This window comes from Lathamus discolor, chromosome 1 (genome assembly GCF_037157495.1).
Source record: "Lathamus discolor isolate bLatDis1 chromosome 1, bLatDis1.hap1, whole genome shotgun sequence".
NCBI classification, from domain to species: Eukaryota; Metazoa; Chordata; class Aves; order Psittaciformes; family Psittacidae; genus Lathamus; species Lathamus discolor.
The window spans coordinates 86,273,939-86,291,429 of record NC_088884.1 but is presented as its reverse complement, the minus strand read 5'-3'; the positions used below and the strand labels follow the sequence as shown (position 1 = coordinate 86,291,429).

Below are 17,491 nucleotides of genomic sequence, written 5' to 3'. Positions count from 1 at the left end.
CTGTTTTTTCACCTTTTGGTCTATGACAAATTCCAATATACTCATATTAGCAGGTTCTTTTTATCCACAAATCTCACAAAATTGAATGTTTTCCACTGTATCTATCTCATGCTAAGACACAGAAAACATAACAATTTCTAAACAGTCTCATGTATCCCCTGTTAGCTAGATCAGAAACCAGTTTATGTCATGCCTATGATTAGTTAGGTTGACCAGTCTACCCTGGCATACTTGACTTTTAATCAATACCTAACCTTAACTCCAGCATGATGGTTCTGTTCAGGTCAGACCTTCATGATTTCAAGTCCTTGTGATCCTTCACTAATCTGGGACTTTGAGTCACTTTCATGTTTTCTTTGTATCTGTACAATTGTGCATTATACAAAATGCTAAGAATATTCTTAAATCGCTGCCTGTGTTTAACAGCTAACAAAAACAAACAGCAAAATAAGAGCAGGAAACCAGCAGGTGTTTAGGAAAACATGGCAGGCTTGCTCAGGCTGTAAGCTCTGCTTCTTAAGTGGATGGAACAGACAATTATTTACTATATTTTTGGAGCACCTGGCAACTTAAGTGAAAGAGGTGTTTATAATAGTGCCATGTTAAGTGGATTTGATTGCAACAGAAATAAACAAAACAGAAAAAACAGTCTCTGTAAAAATTTCAGGACTTGCAAACTGGTGAGAGCTCTGGTGTTTCAGACAGCCGGGGTTGTTTATCAGGAGCCAAACAGCACAAATGACAATATGCTCTTTTCTGTTTGCTGTTTTCTTTTATTTTTGTTTTTTTTTCCTTTTAAAGAAGGCATATTTCATGCAACTATATTAGTGCACTGCCCTTCATCCTTGTGCCCCCCTACCTACCCCTCCCCCACTTAAAAGCAATCTCAAGCCTGCCCATCTGACAGATTCAACATCTTCTTTCACTTGCACTCCTTTGCTCTCCTCTTCATAGGGAAACCTCTCATTTGTTGCTCTATTTTTCTTATATGAGGCGAATGAGAAAATTCTGGTTTCCTTCTTTCCAGAAGTGTTATTTTGGTAGGTGGTCTAAGAGGGATAGATCATACGGTACAAATTCCAGGATGTAATCATCTTGCAATCTTGCATCTTGCTTGCAAAGGTTGCAAGATTTATGTATTGGCTGTTTTCTGCAACTAGAAGTCACTTTTTGAGCCAAGAATGGACCCTCCATTACTTCTAACCAAATACCACTTAATTTCAAATGAAGAATGTCAAATCATTTCTGAGTTCAGCATGTTATCCAGTTTACCAGCCCCAGCAATTTCAAAGTCCAAGATGGAAGTCCAGGACTTTTGTTAGTGGTGGAGAGTCTGTAAGACAGCCCATTAGCCTCTCCTTTGATCTGCTAAAATTTCTAGATGTGAAATATGTCTTTACATTGCCTTAAAAGTTCCCTCCTGCAGAAGTAAGCCCTCTGATGGGAGAAAGCTTATGCAAGCATTTTCTTGTCAGTGGTCTCTTGTGACAGTTGCAGTTGTTCTTTCCAAATCTGACACGGGAAGATGAGTGTGGAAAACTAGGAGAAGCTAACGGTAAATAAACCAGTTCTGCCACACTTGTTTCTGTCCTTCCCTGAGATCCCTGACATACCTCATTCTAGTGGTATTCATTATTGCTGGCACTGGAAAGAATCTGTATTCAGGCAAAAAATGTTAGAAACAAAAGTCAAAACCACTAGAACGTGTTGAAAAACGATGAAATTTTACTATCTTGCCCTCTGTCATTAAAACATGAAGATTATTACAGTTTTCTTGTTAATGGTTAAAGATTTTACATGGAAGTCTAAGAACACATGCAGGTTGGTATCAAATACTTCTCAGAACTTTAGCTGCTTTGAATATCATTACTATCAAAAAAGAAAAAAGTCAGCATTTGCACCTTTTAATGGCACAGTATGAGGCAAAAGGCAGTTTTGATTCTTAGCAATTTCTATTTTTTAGTGGAAAATGTATTTGCATTTTACAGTTCAGTTTTATGTTTTGGGATAAAACTTTCACTTCTATCTGGTTCTGAAATCCAAGCACAGTATGTCATTCCTTTAATTATGCCATGAGAATTTAATTGTCTAAAATACAATTTTTTATTCCTATTAACTAGCTGTTTCAGTGCACTTATGGTAGATTGAGCATCATTTTGACCAGTGATGTATTGAGACTGCCAATTACAGAATCCTCTAGAGTTCACAAATAGGAAATCTGATGGATTCCGTGTCTCACAGGCAACTAATTGGTAATGTGCAGCAACTTATCAGATAACAATTACCCCCAGCAGCTGTACACAGTATTTCTGGGAATCATCCTTTGACACTTTATTTAGAGCATCTGTCAGCATATAGGTTATTAATCTCATTGGACATCACTCAGCAACCACCATTTCCCTGTCTGCAGAAGAAGGTAAAGAAACCTGCTAAATTATCTGTAGCACCACTTCTTGAAAGATACCTGTTTTCTCTTGCCTGATTTATTTTTTGGTCTTGTTGTCTTTGATGAAAGTGAAAACACATATAACATTGCTGCTGCCCATCTTTGCTATTCTTGAAATATCCCTTGGTTATGATGAAACTATTCCAGTTATTAAAGAAGTAAAAGAATTCACTAGATAGGAAATGTACACAAAGAACACCTCAGGATGGAAAGGATCTCCAGAGAATGAGTGCTATCTCCCTGCTCAGATCAGGTCAAGCTAGATCAGGTGGCTTGGGGCTGGTTCAGTCAAGTTTTGAGCATCTTCAGGGATGAAGATTCCTCAGCCTCTCTAGGCAATCTGTTCCAGTGATTGATTGCCCTTGTGATCGAATAAGTTTTCCTTATGTCATTACTCCACCAAAATAAAGTTTTACTGAAGAGGCTGAGAAAATATAACGCATGGTGTTTCATTTTGATTTTGATTACTTTTGTATTTCCCACTGTATAATAAATTAGAATCATAGAATTATAGAACCACAGAATAGCTAGGGTTGGGAAGGACCTTAAGGTCATCTAGTTCCAACCCCCCTGCTATAGGCAGGGACACCTCACACTAAACCATCTTACCCAAGGCTACGTCCAACCTGGCCTTGAACACTGCCAGGGATGGAGCATTCACAACCTCCCTGGGCAACCCATTCCAGTGCCTCACCACCTTTACAGGAAAGAATTTCCTCCTTATATCCAATCTAAACTTCCCCTGTTTAAATTTTAACCCGTTACCCCTTGTCCTATCACGACAGTTCCTGACGAAGAGTCCCTCCCCAGCATCCCTACAGGCCCCCTTCAGGTACTGGAAGGCTGCTATGAGGTCTCCACGCAGCCTTCTCTTCTCCAGGCTGAACAGCCCCAACTTTCTCAGCCTATCTTCATACAGGATGTGCTCCAATCCCCTGATCATCCTCGTGGCCCTCCTCTGGACTTGTTCCAGCAGTTCCATGTCTTTTATGTTGAGGACGCCAGAACTGCACACAATACTCCAGGTAGGGTCTCACAAGAGCAGAGTAGAGGGGCAGGATCACCTCCTTCGACCTGCTGGTCACGCTCCTTTTGAGGCAGCCCAGGATACTGTTGGCTTTCTGGGCTGCAAGCTCACACTGCCGGCTCATGTTAATTTTCTCATTGACCAGCACCCCCAAGTCCTTCTCTGCAGGGCTGCTCTGAATCTCTTCTTTGCCCAGTCTGTAGCTGTGCCTGGGATTACTCTGACCCAGGTATAGGACCTTGCACTTGTCATGGTTGAAGTTCATAAGGTTGGCATCAGCCCACCTCACAAGCATGTCAAGGTCCCTCTGGATGGCATTCCTTCCCTGCAGTGTATCAACCAAACCACGCAGCTTGGTGTCATCAGCAAACTTGCTGAGGGCGCACTCAATCCCACTGTCCATGTCAGCGACGAAGAGGTTAAACAAGACCGGTCCCAACACTGATCCCTGAGGGACACCACTCGTTTCTGGTCTCCAGCCGGACATTGAGCCATTGATCACAATTCTTTGCATGCTGCCATCCAGCCAGTTCTTTATCCACCGAGTGGTCCATCCATCAAATTGATATCTCTCCAATTTAGAGACAAGGATGTTGTGTGGGACAGTGTCGAACACTTTGCACAAGTCCAGGTAGATGACATCAACTGCTCTACCCTTGTCCATCAGTTCTGTAGCCCCATCACAGAAGGCCACCAAACTGGTCAGGCAGGATTTCCCCCTAGTGAAGCCATGCTGGCTGTCACCAAGCACCTTGTTGTTTTTCATGTGCCTTAGCATGCCTTCCAGGAGAACGTGCTCCAAGATTTTGCCAGGCACAGAGGTGAGACTGACTGGTCTGTAGTTCCCCGGGTCTTCCATTTTCCCCTTCTTGAAAACGGGGGCTATATTTCCCTTTTTCCTGTTGTCGGGAACTTCACCTGACTGCCATGATTTTTCAAATATGATGGCCAGTGGCTTAGCAACTTCATTTGCCAGCTCCTTCAGGACCTGCGGATGGATTCCATCAGGTCCCATGGACTTGTGTACGTTCAGGTTTTTAAGATGGTCTCGAACCAGATCCTCTCCTACAGTGGGCCTAAGGTCTTCATTCTCACAGTCCCTGCGTCTGCCTTCCAAGACTTGGGTGGTGTGCTCAGAGCATTTGCCAGTAAAGACCGAGGCAAAGAAGTCATTCAGAACCTCAGCCTTCTCCAAATCCTGTGTAGCCAGTTCTCCCGAGAGCTTCCTCAGGGGGCCTATGTTGTCCCTAGTCTGTTTTGGTTTTTTTTTGCTACGTACCTGTAGAATCCCTTCCTGAAATTAAATGGAAATATTTTTGAACAGGAAGACTGAGAATGAAACCCTTCTTCTTTCTTTGTAGGTAAGATAGATAAATACTTACTGAATTTGGAACCGAAATATAATCGTATGGTATTTATTTCTGCTAAATGTGTTTCTGTTAACGGTCCGTGTTACCCATTGACAAGCAATTGTGCTTTGAACTCTCCTCTTGAAAGAGAACAGGATATGTTTACTAGTGTGATCAATATTAAATACTCCGTCTTCAAAGGAGCATTCGCTGTTATGCCCAAAGTTTCCACAGGACACGAAGACTGTTTACCCTTTCTATTTCTTTAAATACTTTGATAACTGTATCATAAATCTGTATGTAATGTTAGTGGCTTAAACCCACCTTTTCTTTTTTCTTAACATAGCGTAGCTGATAAAAGGATGGATGAAAGAGATACGACTAAAAATGTATGGTGCACTAAACATGTATCATACATACTTTACATTTATGCTTCATACATAGTCGTCACTGCTACAAAATACTAGCTGCTACTTTGTATGTTGTAAACCAGGTTCTTAATAATGAGTTTGTGAGATTTTGTGTGTTAGAAGCCAAAGCTTCCCAGAGCTTTCCACATAGTTAGGTTTTTTGTTTTCTGGTTTTTGTTAGGGTTTTTTTTGCTTTAAATCAGAGTATTAAAAAAGTGTCTGTACCTAAAGTGGGATGCCACTTGGACACAATTACTTGAGTTCTTGGATTGCAGCTAAGAAGGCTATTCAGAGTGAATATCTAAAATGTTGTCTGCTTAAATTTAAGCAATAAATCTTTGGAGGATTTTGTCAAGGCCCTGCTTCTGCAAAGTCCTTACTCTTATGTTTAACTGTAGATAAGGGAACTCATTGCTTGTAATGTATGTACAAAGGCAGCTTACGCTTTTTTAGAAACATTTGCAAAACTAGCTCCTGAGTCACTTTGAAGCTAAGGCAATTCTGAACCGAGCGGTTTGTTGCAAACAGACTGCATTGTTGCAGCAGACTGTTGCAAAAAATTAGTTGACCCCCTGGTTCATCTTAACCTTATTCTAACATTTCCTGTAGACTTTTCCCAAACAATAAGCCCATGAAAAATGTCAGTTGCATTAAAAAAAAAAAAAAAAAAAAAACACCCAAAAAACCAAAACCAAACTTACAAAGCAAAGTCACAAACAAAGTTACAAAACCAAATCCACCTTAACGGGAAATGAGAAACAAAACCAAAAATCCAAGCCTGGATCATAATTTTGCTTTTCTGTGTCGCACACTCATTATGAAAGTAGCTTTTACTTAACCTCTTAGTTCTCACATCACTCATGTTAATGGCCAAGTTTCTGATACCGGTGACATTTATCAACTGATCATCTGTGACTCCATGTGTCACTGTCTCCAGGCTTGACATAAACCACTCAGACTCTGTACTAGGGTCACCTGGACTTTGTCACTATTTAACAATTGAAAAGGAGCAGTATTTTCTTAAAGCACAGGCCAGACTCTCTGGTGATGTAAATGAGCACAAGAGAAGCGAAGTCAATAGAGCACTGACTTTCCTAAGGCTCTAAGGGAGTGGAGCAAATGGTGAAGCTCTGTTTTCCTCCTGCTCATTTGTTTCTTTGCTCTCTTCAGTTAAATAACCATACCTAGATACCTGCAGTAGTTGAAAGGTGGGTTATTGCATCCAAATACTAGGATGCACTGACTATATAATAGATGAAAAATTTTGGGCTGTTCATATTTTACTATGCCTCTAAGGTAAGTCTAGAAGTAATGACAAGATTATTTGGTTTTTTTCTGCTTTTGAAGAGCCTTCTGAATGCAAAGAATGATTATCTTAGTGCTTTTTTACAGAGTCTAGAAAGATAATGTAGGAGCAGCGCATAGAAAGGAAGTGTTTTATTTACCCTGTTTTTTAATATAGTGGTTTATTTTGGCCATGCAAATGTTATAACTAGGGATAAGGTTTGATTTCTTGAGAGGCAGAACATTCAAATTAGGCACATGGCTAATTCTTTCCTATGCCTGCATCTGTGGAAAAAGAGACAAATGAAAACGTGCTGTCTCTTAAAAGACAATTCACATCCCAGTTATTGCGCAGTTATCTGCAGCAGACCTGGGACCTGCAAACTGCCATTGCTGTCTTCACATAGGCTATAAACTACTGCACTGCTTGACTATAGTAAAGCTATAGGTAGAAGAGGACCCAACTGCAGCATGGGGGCTAAGGTTTATCAGTGAGCCAGAGCCATTGACAAAACTGTGTTTTAATTCAATCCTGTTCTTGGCAGCTACTTTGAGAATACATACAGTCTTTTTCCAGGTCAGCTAGGGCTCCAAGCCCCAGGACTTGAAAAATACATGAATCACAGACTCGTTAGGGTTGGTAGGGACCTCTGGAGATCATCTAGTCCAACATCCCTAAGGCAGGGCCACCTCAAGCAGGTTACACAGGAATGTATGTTTTGAATGTCTTCAGAGAGGGAGACTCCACAGCCTCCATGGGGAGTCTGTTCCTGTCCTCTGCCACCCTCAATGTAAAGAAGTACTTCCTTATATTGAGGTGATACTTCTTGTGTTTTAGTTTATGGCCATTGCTCCTCGTGCTGTTGCTGGGCAGCACTGAAGAGAGTCTGGTACCATCCTTCCGGCACTCATGTTTGAGACGGTTATATGCATTGAGGTCCCCTCTAATGCTTAGTGAACTTCTTGAAAAATGCAGTTCTTGTATTCCTGACCTGATAAATAAAGGATATTGATGAAGTTCAGACATTTATACTAGGGGAACTTTCATCCAAGTGCCTGACATATATTTCTTTAGTACATGAAGTCTTTCAAATGTTGGACTAGGTCAGGAGAATCAGATCACTGAATCAACACAAAAAGTTTCTGGTCGTCAAAACACCATTTGAAACTTCTACAGGGAATTTAGTACTGCTGCTCATTTGCAGCTGCTGGTTAGTCAAAGGACGTGCTTAGCCATGTGTCTCTGCTACTCTGCTTCAGTCCTGCCCTAAAATAGTGTGCCACAAGATCTATTTCTGAATCAATGACAGAAGGCACCAAACAATCCTCTCAAATTATTCTGTTGACCAAATGAAGACTTAACTCCTCTAAAGACAAGACAAAACAATGTAATTTTAAATGTGGTGATTAGCTCCATATGTTTTGAGGCATTAAGGCAGAGTGAAATGACCAGAAATGAACTAATAAATAAAGACCATATCCTGGTATTGATCTGCATATGGAACTCACCTCTGAAATCAATAGGGAGGACTGAAAAAAAATCAATGGCAGGATATGACTCTTAGATAACCTAGTTTCAAACCATTCTGTCTCTCTACTACAAAAAGACAGGTTACTCTGTTATCTAAGCCCTCAAAACATCCTCAAGAAGTTTGGGAAATAGGAAAAAGCCACACGGAAGGGAGCTGATATAGAAGGATTTACATGAAAAGTACTTTGTGTTTTTAAAGACCTTGACTAGTCATTGTTTTTTAACATTAGCTCTCTGGATGAAACATTCATATGGTTTCTTGTAATTGACACTGAAAGTCTCTAAGAATACCTTAGGGAAGAGTGAGTGATGCAGTAAAAGGAAGCAATGTTTATGTGCACTACCTACTAGCATTATCAATAACCTTGCCCTGCATTATAACATGGGGAAAACTACAGAAATGAGGCCTTCAGGCAGTTGCTCTACATGAGAAGTCAGCCATGTGTTGAAGAGAAAATGGAGGTAAGAATCTCAAGGGATACAGCATACCTTCTTTTCTGGGATAGGGTTTTGACAGATGATCACAGTTTAATGCGGTTATTTTTCCCCAGCTGGATATTAAAAAGGTCTGGTTTTGCAACACGTAAGTTTCTTGGCTCTATTTGCTTGTTCTAGATCAGTGCTGTGTGGGATCCTCTGAAGCACAAGACTGCAAACAGGAGCCTCACTGAGGCAAGTTACAGCTCCCTTCAGGCTCTCAAACTTGATTTCTTTCCTTCAGAAACCAAAGTGAAGGGATGGGCATATGGACACCTGGATACATGTCAAATACGGCATCAAGGCTCAGCTGAAACTTACACCTAGACCCAAGTGTGCCAGTCCTGCACATACTTTGAAGCTCCCATGACCTGAATCAACAAACAGCTTTAAGATAGCTGCATGGATACTCCTCTCTCTAATTATTTTTTACTGATGTGAGTATTCAAAATTTTTTTTATTTGTTAGGAGACAAAACCTCAAGCAAATGTTCCTGGGAGTGAGAAAAACTTTTTTTGATACCCCAGAGTTTTTGCATAGGCTTACTCTGATGAACATTATCAAAGTCTATTAATTTGGTACAACACATGCTTAATGTCAGCTAAAAAGAATTAGCATAATATGGAGAAAATTGTAAATTTGAACCTGGAAAACAATTGAACCAGAGGCATTTACCCAATGAGCTTCTATCTTCAGAATAGCTCTCTTTACTTGCCCTTGCTTGTGCATTTAATGCACTTGAAATGATTCATATTGCCAGACATGGTATAAGCCTGCACTCAAAGCCTTGTGGACTTCTTGTTCCTAATATTGGAAGATGTAATCTAGTCAAAATCCCCCCTAGATGGCTCCTATGCTTTTATTACATTACCAGTCTTTGCTTAGATCCTTGTCTGACTCTTTTTTCCCTATCTGTAGCTTTGTTCTCATTTAAAATTGTAAGTTTGAAGGTTCCTATTTCTTTTTATCCATGAAGGAGATCTATCCCAGTAATACAAGCTTTTGCATGCTGCCCCATTAGTGTCTCATCTTAATCCATGCCTTGAGGGTCCAAGTCTAGGGAGGATAGAAAAATTCATTCTCCATACAGATATTGGACTCTTCTCAGACTGTGCCAAGAAGTGTGCCAATTAAAATTGTGTTTTCATGACATTGCAAGCCTGCCCATTGCAGAGAATGTGAATGGAGAAAATGGAATTATAATTTGGATTTCAGAAAAAGAATGATTTTTCCCTCCAAAATTGTCTGACTTGTGTCGTTGTTCATGGTTTAGTCAGAACCTGGAATGCTACCTTCAGATTATGGAAGCTGGCAAAATTCAGAACCTGGAAAAATGGAAAATATTCACATAACTCTCAGCAAGAAACCAAATCAAATTATTCTTCTTAATTGCAGGTGAGTAACAGCACTCTCACATTTCACACAAATAACGTCAGCACGCTCATGCTCTGTGATTGATGGGATGTTTTAACTGCAGTGTTTTAATTCAGCACAGCTGGATGTCTCTTTTTTGGATTCCCTTCCTAGTCTAAAAAATTTTGGGGTTTAGATGTATTGGCAACAACTTGCCGTGTTAAAGCTGAAAAATATCTGTCAAAATATCTGTTGAATTGTCAACTCTGCTCAGTCAATATGTCTGCTAATGAAAACTGGGGATTATTGGTTGGCTGCTTGGTTAGTTGGTCTTTTTTTTTTGAACCAGTTCTCTTGGTCTTCAAGGTCTCGTTTGAGCTTTTGGATTGAACTGTCATGCAGTAATGTGTCTGTAGCTTAGGTGCTTCCTCATAGTACTTTCAAAACAAGTATTACTTTTCCCAGGATCTCTGCCGTTTTGTTGCTTGCTTCCCGTGGCTAGGATCAAGCAGCTGGCTGCAGATTTAGGAGATGTTAGTAGTATTCCCCACACTATTTTAACCCACGTGCATGACAGCTGGCTGAGGAGGGGTCCTGTGGGAGTCATAGGAAAGCACTGATAGGGAAAACCACACATTTAGCTTATGCAGATGCTCAGGGAAAAATGCTCATGCTTAAATCCAGTGCAGATTTGGAGAAGTGCAGCACTGGTGTACCATCCATACCATATGAGGGCCATAGAGCTTTGCAAAGCCAACAAAGGGTATCTAGGGAAGAAAAACTAGTTATTTTGAGAACAGAAGACTTTAAGCCATTTCTATTAAGCTTTGACAAGGAAGCCAATTGCAAGTGGAGCAAAAGGCAAAAGGCTTTGAGGATTTTGCCACACTACCAGCCACGGAGTTCATTTAAACTAGGCATATATCCACTTAGTGTATTAAGTTCCCTAGCATCAGACTCACATGGAATTATTTACAGTCTCTGAGTAGAATCAACATGAGCTTTCAGAGCCCTGGAGTACATAATAACAGGAAAATCATGGCTCTAGTTAAACACATCCCCAGGGAAAGCCTGGTAAATATCCAGGGCAGTGATTAGAAAAGGTTAACTTATGATGTGACAAGGAAAGTAGTACAACTTAGATAACACTAATAAATGACACTAGTGCCCAAAAATGATAGATTATTCTGATGTGTTCTGTTAAAAAAGAAATAAATAAACCAAGCAGTTTTTAGAGGAATATCCTGAATCTGCATGCCACTATGTACAGCTAATTACTATTCTAGCATATCGATTTGCATGTCTATGTGTGGAAAATGTATTACAGAAGGAACTGTTTAACATATAAGGACACCTTAGTTAATATAAAGGTGTGTTTCATGCAGGAGAGGACATTATACAAAGGTCCAATTTGTGTAGCTGTCGTGAGTGAGCACCTATAATGCCATTTATATTGCAGGAAAATACCACTAATAGGAAGCATTTACCGAATGACTGAAAACAGATTTGCAAGGGAGAGGCAATTTTCTCTTTGCTTTGGATGGTTTTATGATCCACACAGTGTAATCCTTAGATTATGGAGTTAGTAAATTGAATTGTGGGGACTTTTTGAATAAACAAGCAAAACCCTAAAACTCCCAGCATTAAACCCCCCCTCTTTTTCAAGGATTAGCCGTCTTGTTATTGTCAATTTTCTTATGTTAGAATTTGCACCATAATCTTCTTTTCTCTGTTTCAGTTACACGAATTGTTAATGCTGTGGTTTCGGCAAATATGTACTTTAAGACTTTATTCCTTGTTGTGTTGAAAGCTGTCAGTCTTTTCACAGCCTTTGATACTCTCTTCCACTTATACAGTGATCTGGAATACAGATTTCATTGGGAGAGTTCATAATGAAAAAAGTTCAGCAATACTTTAAAATTTGGGATCCAAATAGTTCTGTCTTGCTCAGTAGTTGAATAATTGTTCAGTATTTGTAACTTCCTGTTACTTTGATGGACTAAGCTGTCCTTCAGCATGAAGGACCATGGGGCACAAATATCTAACCTGTCTGTGAGAAATCCTGGTTTTGTCTATGCAGCGCTGGAAAATGGTCTCATAGCTCGAGCAGAGCCCTGCACCGGCACCAGCATCTAGTTTGGCAATTAGTTTGGCTGCTGTTTATTTGGATGTCACTGCATTATGCTCTACTACATTCTGTAGACATATTCAAGTTGTGTCTTGTAGGGGAGTAGACAGAGACGTGTCTTAGCACAATGGAAAACAGAGATTCCTTATTGATGCGTTGAGATCTGTGTGTATCTGTAAAAAGCCCTTTTAGAAGGCTGAAACAGAGGTTCTATTACGCTTTCACTGACTCTAAGGGAAAAATATCTTTCCCCTTCAGGAAGATGAGACCTCCTGACAACAAATATTTTTGTTCCAAATAGTATAATGTGTATTCAGTGGCACATAAAGAAAAAGCTACTCAAAACACTCACTAGGGAGATGCTTTCCCCACTTCTCCCATAATGGATAAACAATATTTGTCTGGATGATGCTATTATAAACCATACATTTATTATGCAATAATGTCAAAATGTTAAAACTTGAGTGTTTATGCCCAGAGTAAGCTAATGTTCAGGAAGGTCTAACACAGATACAGATCATATCATGGTCTACAAAATGTTTCACTGAAAGCATAAGCAGCTGACCACAAGGTGGGTCCCAGACTCCTGTCCAGATTAGGCACCTCGTTTGATCTTGGCAGTCAGTGAGTTTTAAAGACCTCAGCAACCCTGAACATCAAGCCCAGTCTTCAAGACTTGCGCAGGCATAACAAGATTTGTATCAGAAGGAAGAAGCTGGCTACAAATGTAGTTACCAGTTGAGAAGGTCTCTGTTACATTAAAAGATGTATGTATCTGTGGTTGCTTTCTTTCAGGCACAGTTTCTTACTGCTACTTTTACACCTCTTCGGACACAAGGGTAAGGATTTCAGCATGTTTGCCATGTTAATGGTGTTCTCAGTATTGCTATATGAAGCAGAAATAGATACCTAGGCCAGCCCACAGCCTTGTTAGGATCCCAGCCTTTCACAGAGGCACTGCCCTAGAGGCACTGCATCCTGCTGCATGGAAAGCTTCTGTCTGAAGCTGCTCTTTGCCCAAGCCACACATCCACCTGACACACAGAGAGCACAGCCAAGTAGTGCCCAACTGGGCTGTGAGAAACTAGAGCTTACCCTGTGGAAGTTTTTCCAGACCTGCTGTCAATGTATCCCCTCATGCCTGAAGTGCAGTCATTCCTCTCTTTCTTGAGCTATGTTCTCCGAACAGGGAAGACCTTGTTAAAAACAAGTTGGCTTCTCATCTGCACTCCAGGAGGCTGACAGTCTAAAATGCAAGAAGAAAAAGAACAGTGCTATAAAAAGATGTGCTTTTCAGCCAGCTAAAAGTGAACATATTTGCCACTGAGACCAAAAAAACCTGTGTGGTTTTTGTTACCTGCTTTTTTGTGGGGGTTTTTGTTTGTTTTGTTTTTTGGTGTTTGGTTGTTTGGTTTTGTTGTTTGGTTTTTTTTAATTAGCTGTGATTACAGGATAAATGAACAGGCTTCATTTACATAAAGGTGCAAAGTTGAGAACCAGAAAAAAATAAATCAATTCTGTATAAGCTTCTCAGGAAAAAGATACCTTTTCACTTTTGCTATATGATGAGACAATAACTAAACCAGAGAAAAGCACAGAAAAAAGGATGCACTAAATGAAATCTGAGGACAGTTACTGTAATGCCCTAGCTTTTCCTTTAATTCATTTAATTAAAACAATGTTTGTAGTGTGTAATATGATAATTTTTTACCTCAGCTGGCTGCAGTCAGAGCTATGACTCTATGCAGTGAACTGAAGCTAGAATCCTGTGTGGTTCAGCCAGTTAAAAACACTAAAATTGCTTTCTTCCCTCCTGCTCTTCCAAGCTTTCTTCTTTGCAGATGGCAGAGGACAATATGCTGGGTCTGCAATAACACTGACTCAAAATTCCTTGCTAATTGTAAGATAACTTCCTAAAGACTGCAAGCAAAAGGAAGTCAGAGAACAAAGCAATGTCAAGTAAGCACATGTCACAACACAATGTGCTGATTCCAAGCCCTTGGGAACATGCTGAAAGGCATGTCTGGAAAAAAAAAAAAAAAAAAAAAGGAAGTGCTTCCAGACACTTTTTCAGCATGAAAAAAACAGCTGAATGTGCCTGTTCCCACCAGGAAAAAATACCCTGAAATAACAAAAGGTGCTGGAAAGCTAGAAATGAAATCATCAGATAGCGAGTACACTCTTTCGTCTCTTCCTAAAATTGACACAGACTGTACTCCACTACACTGTTAATCAAGGGATCAATCTGGAGTAGTGTTTGACTCCGAGATGCCAAGAAGACCAAGAAAAATGGAATGTACAAACATATTTCCCTTTACAAGGAAGGACTAGTTGAACAAAACAGAAGTAAAGCAAACAGAGGGACACACTTTCAGGTAATGTATCTAGAGGAATGCAAACTCTGTGCATTCCTCATCACTCCTGTAGGCACTGAGGGTACAAAAGACACACTCTTGAGGAGAATGGCATACATAGTGTTTCTTTATGAAACAGAATATGCACACATTCCCTTCATGACCACAAGTAAATCTTTGCATCATTGGTGTACTCTAAAGGTGGAAGTGTGTTCAATTAGGTCTGTCACTGTTGGTCTGTCACCTTATGATCTAAGGGATGAGTAAATTCCCAGGGAAAATGATGGGATCTCAGTGAAAGATGACTTGTACAACACAAACAAAACATTGTCTGCATCAGACTTCAGATGTTACAAAATATTGCTTCCGAAACCAGATGTATAGAATACATAAATTCAAATGAACAAAGCATCATTCCATGATGTCTATGTATATTCAGTAAAGAATAATGATGTGACTAGGCATTTTCCTTTCAAACATGACAAGGAAATAAAATTATCGCTAGTTTCTGCAGGCAGAAACAAATACTGAGATGAAAATCAAGTCGCCTAATATTGCACATCAGCTCAGGAATAAATTCTCCATCTTCAGATTCTCAAGTGACTTTACAAAATCGTTCCTTTTAGTTAACTGCCAAGCCCCAAAGAGCACATTTGGACTCCAACTGTATGAAGCTGCATTTAAATTGGTGGTCAGCTGTCTTCTCTGCATTAGAATTATCTTCCTTCATGGGCTAAACTGAGAATATCTGACTGTCACTATAGTGAGTTCACAGAAATGTGGCTTCGTTTGAACCACCATTATTTTTGTATAAACAAGAACCTGACCAAACTGAGCTACGTTATTTTATTAGTATTATTGTTATTATTTATTTTCTCTGTTTGCAATACAAGCTAGTAGCTTACTTTTCTGAATTGTGGTCTGTAATGGTTCTAGGACTTTATGTCCAAATTGTGTCTATATAGACAATAAAATCTGCACCAGTTGCCAGTCGCAGGCAGGCACAATGCATACATATTGCATACAATGCATACATAGTGCTGGTGTCTGCGCTGATGTATCACTAGTGCTCAGGTATTCAACTTCACCCTGCCATCACTAGGCAAAGTGCTTTGCACCAGCAGTGAACTTGAGAGAGTGGCAGAAGATGCCAAGCATAGACACTGGGTGAATTTAAACCAAGAAGAAACCTTCTGCCATAATAAATCACTATTGTAGATGTCCTCTGAGGCTGAGACTGTGCCTGACTAGCACAGCCAAATGAGGAAGTGAAATACTCTTTTACTGCTGTGCACAGCCGTGTAAAACTGGGGAGCTGGCAGGAGCAGGTGGATAACAGGCACATGAAACTGTTAGGCAATGAAAGGATAGATGGGGAATGCAGCTTAAAAAGAGGTTTGGGGCTGTGCTTTTGTTGCGCCTGCCAGAGGTTTTGAAATGATGCAAAGCATGAGCCTGTTGTCCAAGGTACAATATAGTAGAAAACTACTTTTCCAGGACCAAGACAATAGTGTCTTTCATCATAATTCCTCTTCTCAGACCCCTGAATAAAGGAATTGATGGCTAACTTCAGCTTATAAGAAATCAGTATGATTCTTAATAAGAAAAAAGAAAAAGAAAAAAAAGAAAGGAAAGGAAATACAAAGGTTAAACCCAAGCACTACTATACTGCCCAAAAGGCTGAAGAGATTGTAGCAGGTGGTCCCACCACCTGTTCTTGTCTGCTGCCATTCCTAATAATCTCCTTATCAAATGCAGGGAGGAGCAGACACCCAGGAGGGTCCCACAGGAAGAGCAGTGGCTGAAAAACAGTGACTAACCAAAGACTTAGGAACCTGCAGTGCAGGGAATACATAACCTGAGGAAAGCAAAACAGAGTGAAAAACACTAGAGCCAGATCTTTATCTCATTTACAGCTTGTGTATCTATAGCAATGCTGCTGGCTTCAGGGGCAGCCCTTCACATTTCTGTCATGTTGGTAATAGATGTGAGGTAAGAGACATTGCAATTCAAATCTGTAAGCTAGCATGCTCTAATGGCTTGCAGAGCAAAAGGCCAATCAAACAATGCTTTTATACTACCAACTATTTTCTTTATCCTTCCTCAATTGCTACAGGAAATGCTTTAATTTAATAGAGTAAGCGGATGCATTGCATGAATTCCAAATGGCACACTAAGAGCGTAATGATCCCTACCCTCCGCATTGCAGGGAGGACTGTGGTTTGTTTCTCAGTGGGCTGCACCTAGAATAGCTTTTTATGACTGTCAGACTGACTAAAAGAAAACAAAGGGCTGGCTGGAAAAGAAGTCACAATAAAGACGATTCCTGTCATGTATCTGAACTTTCACTCATTCTTTTCTGTGCATGAAATTTCTTAAATATAGCTATAAAGGAAAAGGTGCCTCAAAGTTGCCTGCTGTTGCCAACATGTATCCTCACATTCAAGCGAGATCTTCTGAAGTGAAAGTGTTCTCAAAGTGGAGGACTCCTGTGTAAAGCTGCCTGCTGGGCACGACACACACCCTGAAGCTGACAGCTCTACCTTTTCACAAGCTGCTCCTTAGCAGAGTGAAGTTCTTGCTCTTCATGTGGCTGCCAGTATTTTCTTTTCATTTGATCTGCTTGCTGTGGTGCCGCACGGCACTGACGTGACTAAATAGCTTCTCAGGTGGCACCCAGCTTTGTACCTCTTTTGCTATCTTCCGCTTTGCTCCCAGACGTGGTCCTTGAGTTCCTCATGAATTTTGCACCTAGGCCCAAAGGCTTCCAGAGTTTCCTCTCTGCACCATGTAATGTAGCACACTTTGAGATAACCTCTTCTGAGACTGGGGGTACAATCCTCACCACTTTTCTTCCATCTGTTCCTCACTGACAGGACATTCTTCTCCTGTAAGGATCAGTTTCTTACAGCCCTGTTGCTAGATTTGATGTTCTGGGAGGTCCAGCTGTTAGTCCTGGACTTTTCCTAATCCCTCTTCTGTTTTAGTAACACAAGAAGATATGGACAAAATTGAGGCCTGTGGAAACCCATCAGAAAGGTTGACTGGCACCCTGGGTAAGGGTGACAGACCCCAGGACCCACATTTTCCATCATGATAATGTTCCATTAAAATGAACACTGTAGGAGAGCT

General features: G+C 40.4%; 1 long non-coding RNA gene across 2 annotated transcripts in view; it reads left to right on the top strand.

The window, feature by feature from the left end:
• Positions 1–17,491, top strand: part of LOC136016796 (uncharacterized) — a 139,877-nt gene that overhangs the window by 105,096 nt on the left and 17,290 nt on the right. For both annotated transcript variants that reach the window (XR_010613698.1, XR_010613699.1), the window contains exons 3-4: positions 8,769–8,961; positions 9,798–9,919. This is a non-coding gene — a long non-coding RNA (uncharacterized LOC136016796). The remainder of the gene's footprint in view (positions 1–8,768; positions 8,962–9,797; positions 9,920–17,491) is intronic.